Here is an 11,381-nt window from a genome sequence, read left to right as displayed (position 1 = left end):
TCTCTCTAAATAAATAGATAATTAAAAAAAAAAAACTATAGGAGCACCTGGGTGGCTCAGTCAGTTGAGTGTCTGACTCTTGGTTTCAGCTCAGGTCATGATCTCAGGGCCATGGGATCAAGCCCCAGTTTGGGTTCTGCACTCAGCTCAGAGTCTGCTTGAGATTCTCTCTCACTCCCTCTCCTTCTGTCCCTCCCCCTGCTCTCTCTCTTTCAAATAAATAAATAAATAAATAAATAAATCTTTTAAAAATCATTTTAAAAAGAAAAAAAGAGCATATATGTTATACATCATTAAACCATTTAGATATTGTCCTACATTTCTATTACATTATATTTTTTCTATTCCTTTTTTACCCTCTTTGTGCTTTAGCTTGACTATTTTCCATTAAATTTTCTTTGAGTTCATTTAATTTGTTTTCTGCTGTGACCAATTTGCTGTTAAACCCATCCAATGAGTTTTTAAGTCTAAACATTACATTTTTTAAATGTCCACTTGATTACTTTGCATAGGCTTTTTTGAAGTTTTCTTTTTGTCCATTTTGTTCATCTTTTCCTCTATTTTATTTAATATATTTATAATAAAATCTACTAACTTCAACATTTGGATAATTTAGTCTACTTGTCTTTTCTATTGATTACTAGTAAAAATTTTCTTGCCTCTTTGCATGTATCTTTATTTTTTTATTGTATGTGAAGAAATCACTGAAAACTGAACTTTTTATTTTGCTCCAGAAATGGTTCATCTTGCCCCCTGTTAGGTAGATAGGATGAGGTGTTGATCACCTTGATCCATTCAGGAATTAAGTTTCCAAGGAGTTAGGGAGTAGCTTTACTTAGATTAGTTTCACTCCTGTTTTTATATGTCTCAAAGATGAGATCTGTCATACATTTGTTGTAGGACATTGACTCCAGGGGAAATTTTTCTCATAAACACTGTGAGATGCAAAAGCATTTCATCTGCCTCTCCAGTCCAGCACCTAGCTTCATAAATCCCCCCCACTCAGCATTCAACAAATATCCTATCAGGTAAACTGTCTGACATTTGGGGGTTCTCTAAATTTCAAACAGCATATCAAGCCATATGGAAGTCTAAATCTCTGCTGGTTTCTCCTCCCCTAGTATAGTCCCTCTGCCTGTTCCTCAACCCATGATCAGACTCAGCAAATCTGTATAAGGAAAAAAAAGTAAACTCAGCTCCCCTACAAAGAGCACTTCTAGCTTTGGAAGTTCACTTAGTCCTTTTTATTTCCACTCCCCTCAGATATCTTTTAAAATATGATTTCTAAATTTTTTCTAGTTGATGCACAAGATTAATGGCTTACCATTACTTATTAAATCTTACTGAGGGATGCCTAGGTACTTCAGTCAGTTAAGCATCTTCCTTCAGCTCAGGTCATGATTTCGGGGTCCTGGCATCAAGCCCCACCTCAGGCTTCCTGCTCAGTGGGGAGTCCACTTCTTTCTCCCCCTCTGGCCCTCCCCTCCCCTGCTTGTGCTTGCTCTTTCTCTCTCCCTCAAATAAATATTTTTTTAAATCTTATGGAAAGTAGAAATTGATTTGCTAACTCTTTAACCCTCCCAACATTTTTATGAGGTAGGTACCATTTTCAGACAAGTTGTGTAATTTGCCAAAGCTCACATCATAGCAAATAATTAAACCAAGAGATGGACCTAAGCTATCTCATTCCAAAACCAGGGCTGATACTAGCCATGATGGTACATTGCCTCCAATGAATGGGATTATCCTTTTCTAATAGGTAAAGAAATGCTAATTCTAATTTCTAACTGAAAATCTGAAGAGAAGATCATTTTTGAAGCCTTCTTTTCAGATTTGTTTTGAGTCAGATATGTAAATAAATCACTTTAAATTCAAGGCACATCTCTTACCAAAAATTTTCTGTAGAAACTAAATTACCTTTTTCTATTCTTCAAGCCCTAAGAGATAAATTTCACTTAATCAAAAGCCCTTTTTGCCCATTTTCTTCAGGAAACATAAGGGACAACTGTCAAATTTTCCACGTCCTCTTCCCACAGAATACTATTGTGAATTGTGACAATTCCCTTCAATAATAAAAATGCATTGTAGAGAACACCTTCGTTTCATGTTTTTCATTTTTGGAATGTGAATGCAGTGACCTCCTAAACTGTTTGATTAAAACAGCAAAGACTAAGATAATTAGAATAAAAATGGGAAAATCCACAATCAATTTATATTTTTAAAAGAACCAAAGAATACCAGATGAGAGCCTAGAGGCCATCAGGCAGCTATTGGTTCATGAGTACAAAGGATAAGTCACAACATATATTACAACATGGAAACCAGCACATTCTGAAAGCACCAGTGTTCACTCTTTGTGGGCCTTTGCCTAAGAATAATGTGATAGTGATAAAGTCCTTCTAGCTACAGTTTTAACCAGAGAAAGGTTTAAGATGCAAAGAATCAGAATCTCTTCCACTCCCTGTCCTGGCAGGGAGGAACTTCAGGTTTGACCATAGTAAAATCCAGGACATGAACTTACCAAGAAAATTTCATTTGGGTTGTTGGTTTTTAGAAAGGAAGATGTCACATGACAGTAGAGAAAAAACAAACAATTCTATAAGGAAAGCAATGGTCTCTTGAAAACAGAATTATAAACCCAAATCTTAAAGAGGAAAGAAAGAAATCCACATAACCTCATGACAGGATTTTAAATATTCCCATTACCTTTGCTGCCTGCCAATCAACCAAAGAAAGCCACAATTTCCATACATTGGAGATGTCTGGTAGATGTGTTGGTTCATTTCCTGGATTTTATCACTCTATAAATTTTGATGGTTCAATTATGCTACCATCAAATGGTGTTAAAATGCCACTCTCCCTGTATTTAAAAAAAGGTTTTAATCCTACCTATCACTATAACCATCAACTTTACAGATGCCTTTACCATGTGCCTACCACTTGAAAGGCATTATATGCATATTTTTGCTAATCTTCCTAAAAACACTGCAAGTTATGCACATTTTATTTTACAGATAAGAAAACAAACTTAGAATGGTCAGGTGATTTGTCTAAAGCCACACAAACAGTAAGTGGTGGGGCTAGAGTTAAATCATGATATAGTTCCAAGCCTGGGCTCTTTGCACAAAATTACCCTTCTTCCACTAAAAGTCTTGGCTCATCTTCACTTTGGTTCCATCCTAGCTGTCCTGTTTTATCCCTCCTCTCGTCCCTTCCCACCACTTCCATTTTACCCAAATGTATCCATTCCCTCAAAGATTTTGTATTTATTTTCTCTTCTATATCTTTACACACATAATTCCTCATACTATTTCCAGTCTTTAACTCTATAAAAAGCCAATTTATCTTTTAAGTTCCTGCTGAGATTCTACCTCCTCCAATAAACCTGACCAAACCACCCTATTACCTCTCCCAGCTCTTCACAGCAATCTCTCCCTTCCAGATATTTCTATAACATGTATTCTTTTTTTTTTAAGTCTCTTTTTTTTTAATCTTATTTATTTATTTGAGAGAGAGAGAGCACAGGTTGGGGAGAGAGAGAGGCAGAGGGAGAAGCAGACTCCCCACTGAGTAGGGAGTCTGATGTGTGGCTTGATCCCAGGACCCTAAGATAATGACCTGAGCCAAAGGTAGACACTCAACTGACTAAGCCACCAGGCGCCCCTATAACATGTATTCTGTACTATCTGTTCATTCAACAGAAATGTATTCACTTCAAACAATGGAAACACAGAGATCACAGGAAGTGAAATCCTATAACAGATACATAAGGATGAAATATGTTTTAAAATATATTAGGGGTGCCTGGATGGCTCAGTTGATTAAAGGGTCAGACTCTTGACTTTGGCTCCGGTCATGATCTCATGGGTCCTGGGATTGACCCCTGTATTGGGCCCTCTGCTCATTGGGGAATCTGCTTGGAGTTTCTCTTCTCTCTCCCTCTCCCTCTGCCTCTCCCCCAGCTCACTCACTCTATAAATAAATAAATAAATAAATAAATAAATAAATAAATAAATATTTTTTAAAAAATAAAATATATTAATATGTATACCTATATGTACAACCATATTAATAATGGCTAACATTACTGAATACTATTTACCACTAGGTAAATACTAGGCCACTTATGTGTTCTAACTTATTTAATCTTTATAGCAACTCTGTGAGGTAAGTACCTTTTTACTTGTGAGAATACAGAGAGTTTAAAAAAGTTTCCCAAGGTCAAGCAACCAGGAAGTTGGGTGAACTGGCTTCAAAGCCTGTGCTTTCAAGACCACTACCATATTTATGTCCAGATATACGGCAGAGGAGACAAGCCTGCCCCACACAAGACTTCACAAAAGAGGTGATGTTCTAACAGTGTCTTGAAGAAGGTCAAGCTCATCATGGGGACCAGGAGAAGAAGGGGGTAGTGGACACTGTAGTTGGTTCCTTAGCATCCAATCTGGTCTCCCTAAGCAACTGTGAAGTTTAGAAAAGTTTGGAGAAGATGTGAACCCCATGAGGGTCCCATGACTGACCTAAGTTCACCAGGCCAATAATTCCAGTAGGTAATTCCAGTGCTGTGGTCCATGATTCACTCAGAAACTCAAGCCTAATAGCATTTCTTTGTAACAGAAATTGGTTCAAGTTGGTCCACGAGATCATACTAAAGAGAAATCTACTCTTTCTCTTTCCTGGACCTGAAAGAGGAAACAAATCGCCCTGCTTCCTACTGGCGGCCATTTTACAACCATGGAGAGGAAGAGCATTAACCCCATGGCTAGGTCTTAACCTAAGTTACCTACTCCTAAGCCAGGGTTTTACCTGTTCTTCATCCAATTCTGCATCATAGAACGTCTTAGTTGTAATGGTACCACAGGCCAAGGCTTCACACCACCCTACTTTCCACCAACAACAGGGTCCTTACCACTATCAGGCCAGTGAGGGATCCAGTCACAGAACCCATCCTGAGTGACTAGTTTCCTGGGTCCTTTCAGGTAAGAGCTGTCTTAACAATTTTCTCCTGAAAGCAGAGCCTGAGGAAGGGATTTGTATACAGGTAGTTTATTTAAGATGACCCCAGGGAACAAGATTGAGATGATTCTGAAGAACAAAACAAGGAGAAAAGGAAAGTAAATACAAGGGCACATTAGCAAACTAGTCACTACTGCTGACAACCAAACACTTGTCCTGCCGGGAAACTCTGAGGAATTATACAGACTATAACTCAGAAATGTCACCATTGGACGTTCAGAAGAGCAAATCATTTTTCTGCCAGTTTTCATCTCCCATTGGTCAAATGTTGCCCATGGAATGTTAACTTCTTCATACTTGCAGGTTTGATTATGCACAAGTGTCCAGCTGGCCCCCCGGTTGGTCCCCACAAGAGTCCCAAAATTGATATCAGGAAATCCCTGGGTCAGAGAGTGAAAAACACCCTATGCAGCTGAAGCCAGGTGCTGATACCACTGTGCAGAGTTTATTCCTGCACCAATGGCTGGATGGAAGATGGAATGAGGATATGAGGTGTCCACACAGCAGTACCAGATGTCAGAGAGAGAAATCGAAAGCACCTGCAAGCTCAAGGTCATTGTCCAGCCACTAAAATTTGGCTATCTCTGTAGCTCCAGTTATGTGAGCACATTAACTTCCTTACTGTTTAAGCCACTTCTTTCCTTTTAATCCCCCCTTTATTAAAAGGAGACTACTGGGAGGGGGATATATAGATATAGATATATTTGTGAATTTTGGCATGGCAAGTAGCAGGAAGGCAGCCAGAAATACAGAATTTGTTTTCCTTGAGACAGAAGATTTGTTTTCCTCGTTGGTTTTGAAGTCTTAATGGTACTGTATTGTCCATGTTGAAAATTTGTTTATATTTGCTTCTATAAACTAAAGCATGCTGTCTTTTCTGTAATCTGAAGCTGAAATCATGCCAACTCTGCAGAAGGCATTCTATACAGAAGAAATAGCACAGACAAAAGAAGCAAAAAAAATCATTAATCAGCTCAGTTTTTCATTCCACAAATTTGGGGTGCCCCTCGTATACCAGCCATTGTTGTGGTCACTGAGGATACAACAGGGAAACACACAGACAAAATTCCCCACTATGGAGGAGCTTAGGGTCTAGTAAGAGAAACAGACAGTAAACAAATAAATACTCAGGAGGGGGGAAAGGTAAGACTGACATAATTTTAAAGGATCATCTGGCTTCTGTATTAGGGACCAACAGTAAGGGACAGGAGCAGAAGCATGGAAACCAGTTTAGATGCTAATACAGTAATTTTGGGCTAGAAATGACAGTGGCTTGGACAAAAGTGATGAGAGGTGCTCATTCCCATCCCTTTGGCATGCCAATAAAATCTTCGAGGAGGCAAATGGCTGAGGAGGAAAAAAGAACTCCAGAAGGAAAGAGAGAAGAGAATAAATTAGAAGAGGCCACTGGATAGGTGTTAGGGAGGACATTTGACTGCAGGTGTGTAGGGTGGGGCAAGTATGTGAAAGAGGCAGAGATTGAAATAAATGTGGGTTATGAACTGAATCCACTTTAATGTTTTTTTTAAGATTTATTTATTTATTTGAGAGAGAGAGAGAGAGCATGCAGGAGTGGGAGGAGGGGCAAAGGGAAAGAATCCTCAAGCAGACACCCCACTGAGCACAATGCCCAACACAGGGCTGGATCTCACGACTCATGAGATCACAACCTGAGCCAAAACCAAGAGTTGGATGTTTAACAGGCTGAGCCACCCAGGTGCTCCAAGAATCCACTTTAATGTTAATCAATAACCATATGATTGATAATATTGGAATTGCTTTTAATTGCTTCCAGTCACTGGGTTATATTTCTTTAAATATAACACCTTGCCAAAGCTAGACCATGTGGGACCCAATATATATCGGGTTGTACAGGCTTACATTGAATGATATTTGTCCTGTTTAACACATTCTGAAAGTGATTTTCAAATAGTTTTACTCCTTAATTTATTAAATCTTTCCCTCTGGAATACATTAAATACCAACTCTTGCAAAGAAAATGAGAGAGAAGGCAGTTTAGATGTAAATCAAACTAGAATCATGATCAAAGAGAATCTCAGTAGATAGAATGTAGTTCAGAAATTAAGTTAACTAAGTCTGGACTTCTTACATTAATCATGTCATAACTCATATTTCCAAAATATTTACACTTTATTAAACAAGCCCATTTTCTTTCCCTGGGAGAAGATGCTTGGTTCTTAAGGAGCCCCATGGTTTAGTAAAAACAAGTATGTGAAGTAAAGCATGAATGACAGGTTACCATGAAGCCAAATCTTTGTGATTTGGTCTCCTTTCCAGACTCAATGGAACAGTAAAGTAGAGGAGTAGCTGGATGACCAGTTGGGTGGGGAGTAGCTGGATGACCAGTTGGGCAGGGAGCACTGTATGACCTCCTTATTAAAAAAAAAAAAAAACTGGGGACAACAAATTCTTCCTTTAAAATGCAAGTATACTCTTAGAGTTTATGCTCCATAACACCTCTGTGCAATTATAGCAATGACCTAGCTATTGAAGATGGTGGGCAATGGGGCACTGACAAAGAATATCAGGGGAAATCCTAAAAACGAAGGAAATCAGGGAACTGAAGTTCTGGCCCATCTCTGCTACTATCTAGCTCTATGGCTTAATGAAAGTTACATTGCTTCAACAGACATTGGGAAAACTGGATATCCACATGAAAAAGAATGAAGTTCAACTCTTCCCTTACACTACATTAAAAAATTAATTCAAAATGGACAAATGACCTAAATATTAGAGCTGAAATATAAAACTCTTAGAAGAAAACAAAGGAGGAAATCTCCTTGACATTGGATTTGGCATTGTTTTCTTATATATGACACCAAAAAGACAGGCAACAAAAGCAAAAATAGATAAACTGGACTCCATTACAAGCTTTGGTGCATCAAAGGAAACAATCAACAGAGTGAAAAGGCAACCCACAGAATGGGAGAAAATATTTGCAAGTCATATATTATAAGGGGTTAATATCAAGAATATATATATATAGAACTCCCACAACTCAACAACAAAAAACAAACAACCTAATTTTAAAATGAACAAAGAACTTAGGGCCCCTGGGTGGCTCAATGGTTAAGCCTCTAATTCTTGGTTTTGGCTCAGGTCATGATCTCATGAGTCATGAGATCGAGCCCCACATGGGGCTCCTTGCTCAACGTGGAATCTGCTTGAGATTCTCTCCTTCTGCCCCTTCCCCCCTTCACACTGTCTCTCGCTTTCTCAAAAAAATAATAAATAAAAGTCTTTTAAAAAATAAAAATGGACAAAGAATTTGAATAGATACTTCCCCAAAGAAAATATACAAATGCCAGTAAGCACATAAAAAGATGCTCAACATCACTCATCACTAGAGAAATGCAAATCAAAACCACAATGAGATACCACCTCACATCCATTAGGATGGCTATTACAGAAAGGAAGGAAGGAAAAAAGGAAGGAAAAGAGCAAGTTTTGACAATAATGTGGAGAAATCGGATCCCTTGTACACTGTTGGTGGGAATGTAAAATGGCACTGCTATAGAAAACAGTACGGTTGTTCCTCAAAAAATAAAAAATAGAATTAAGATCTGATCCAGCAATTTGACTTATGACCATATACCCAACAAGAAATGGAAGGAGGGACTTGAAGATGGATTTTTAGACCCAAGACTATAACAGCATTGTTTATAATAGCCAAGGGGTGAAAGCAGCCCAAGTGTCCATCAACAGATGAGTGGATAGACAAAAGGCAGTATATTCATACAATGGAATATCATTCAGCCTTAAAAAAGAAGGAAATTCTAGGGCACCACAATGGCTTAGTCAGTTAAGCATCTGCCTTCAGCCCAGGTCATGATCCCAGGGTCCTAGGATGGAGCCCTGCGTTGGGCTCCCTGCTGAGCGGGGAGTCTGCTTGTCCCTCTCCCTCTGCCCCACCCCCCCACCTGTCTGCTTGCTCTCTCTCTAATAAATAAATAAAATCTTAAAAAAAAAAAGAAGGAAATTCTGACTCATGGAAGAACCTGTGGACATTACATTAAGTGAAATAAGCCAGTCCCAAAAGGACAAATACTGTATGATTCCACTTCTAGGGGATACCTAAAGTAGTTAAATTTGTAGAGATAGAAATAGGATGGCAGTTGCCAGGGGCTAGGGGAGGGGAATGGGGGTTGTTGCTTAATGAGTAGAATTTCAGTTTTGCGAGATAAAGAAAGTTCTGGAGATGGAGGGTGATGATGGTTGCACAACAATATAAATGTACTTAATGGCACTGAACTGCACACTTAAAAATAGTTAAAATGGCCAATTTTGTTACATATATTTTACCACAACTAAAAAAAATTTCTGAGATGGAGATGTCTGGGTGGCACAGTCAGTTAAGTGTCCAACTCCTGATTTCAGCTAAGGTTGTGATCTCAGAGTCATGAGATCCAGCCCAGCATCCGCTCCTTACTCAGTGGGATGTCTGCTTGGGAATTCTCTCTTTCTCTCTGTCCCTCACTTCCATGTGTTCTCTCTCTCTCAAATAAATAAATAAACCTTTTAAAAACTCTTCTAAGTTAATGAATAGAAAATGCTTTCACGGAGGCTGAAGATGTCGGTCCCGGTGGCGGGGCTCCCCCCGCGGCTAGCACTCTCAGCCTTTGCCGGCGCTGGTAGCTTTTGCGTGTTGGGGTCAGGAGCTGCGAGGTGGAGGGCGGTCCGCGCCGGGCACCGCGGGGGCTTGTCGGACCTCCACCCGCAGCTGGTGCCTAGTCAGGGTTTCAGAGACTCGCCCTCGTGGTTGCCCAAGTACCGCTCAGAGCCCAAGAGTTACATAACCAGTCCGAAACTGGTCACGACCTTGGTACAGATCCTAAGAAAGAAGGTAAAAACCCTGACCAGCCCTTCCTGGAGTGCAATCCAGGTCCTGGAATCCTGACTCAAGCATTACTTGAAAGCAAGGCCAAAGTGATTGCCCTTGAAAGTTAACAGAACTTTTCTTCCACATTTGGAGTCCCTGTGCAAAAAGGTGAATGGAAAACTAGAAGTGGTCTACTGTGACTTCTTTAAAATGGATCCTAGAAATTTTGGAATAGTAAAACCTTCCATTATGATTTCAGAAACGCTTTTTCGTCGTTTGGGAATAGAAGCGGTTCCTTGGTCAGAAGATACCCCATTAAGAGTAGGAACTCTTCCCAGCAAAAAATGAGAAAAAGATACTTTGGAAGCTTTTATATGACCTATATTCTTCTACTTCTGTATATAGTTATGGACGAGTAGAACTAAATATGTTTATTACTGAAAGGGAATATGAGAAACTGGTGGCAAGTCCCCGAAATCCACACTTGTATCAAGCATTAAGTGTGCTCTGGCAAGTAGCTTGTAAGATTAAGCTTCTGCATGTGGAGCCTTGGCCCTCGTTTAGCCTATACGGCCAAAGTGGGAGACAGAAAAGCTGAAGAATAAGAAACCATTAGAACAAATAAATAAACAAGTAGAACCAAACATGTGTTTAATTCAACCAACTCTTCTTCGGAATTTATTTACAGAAAATTTAACATCTGTTGACTATGATGTATTTTTTCACATGTTAAAGCAGTGTTTTATGAAGCACAATTTCAAGCTAATGGACCATTTACAGTTATTGAGTCCAGTTAATGCAACAGCTATATTGAAGCAAATAGAGAAACATGGAGACATGAAAAGAACAGATCTATACCCTCAAGACTTTAAACAGCTTTTTGAAACTGTAGAGTGTTCCAAAGAATCTTGTAGGTGGCTATTTGATGATTGCATGGAAGAGATGATCATGTAGGGAACTTGACTGGCCCACATTAGCTGGAGACATTGATTTATTTGGAAATTATGACACAAATGGAAGAGAACTAAGTTTGAAAAGCTTCCAGCTTTTCAACAGAAGATAACTGTTCTTGTTTTGCAGATTGGGCAGGTAACTTCTTCTGAAGGTGATACCTTTAGTAAACTGGATAAAACCATGGCTGCTATTTTATTCACAAAAAAATAAAATGAAAACTTCAGTTAAAAAAAAAAAAGAAAATGCTTTCACAGTGTGGAATACACAGAAAGTACTCCAATCATAATAAATTGTATTCCTGTTATTATTTCACTACATTTTCTTGAGTGAAAGCCCAAGATCATTCCATTATGTCTTGACAACTCTTAGAGTTCATTTCTAAGATGAGGGGTTTAGACATTTAGTTCAATCACCTGCAAGTCCCTTCATCTCTCATAGCTCTCTGTTCTGAGTCAGTAGTGTGTAAATTGTATTCAGGTCCTCCAGGGGAAGGGCATGTGAAGTGGTTTGTGCTCTGGATGCTTCAATGCATAAATGTGCACACACACACACACACACACCTTGCTTCAAG

General features: G+C 39.1%; 1 long non-coding RNA gene across 1 annotated transcript; it reads left to right on the top strand.

The window, feature by feature from the left end:
• The first annotated feature begins 9,707 nt into the window (after window positions 1-9,707).
• Window positions 9,708-11,053, top strand: LOC144382724 (uncharacterized). The gene is made up of 2 exons (XR_013450096.1): window positions 9,708-10,024; window positions 10,116-11,053. It is a non-coding gene; the product is annotated as an uncharacterized LOC144382724 (long non-coding RNA).
• Window positions 11,054-11,381: the final 328 nt, after the last annotated feature.

Source organism: Halichoerus grypus, chromosome 8 (genome assembly GCF_964656455.1).
Source record: "Halichoerus grypus chromosome 8, mHalGry1.hap1.1, whole genome shotgun sequence".
Lineage (NCBI taxonomy): Eukaryota > Metazoa > Chordata > Mammalia > Carnivora > Phocidae > Halichoerus > Halichoerus grypus.
This window is presented reverse-complemented; position numbering and strand designations above follow the sequence as displayed.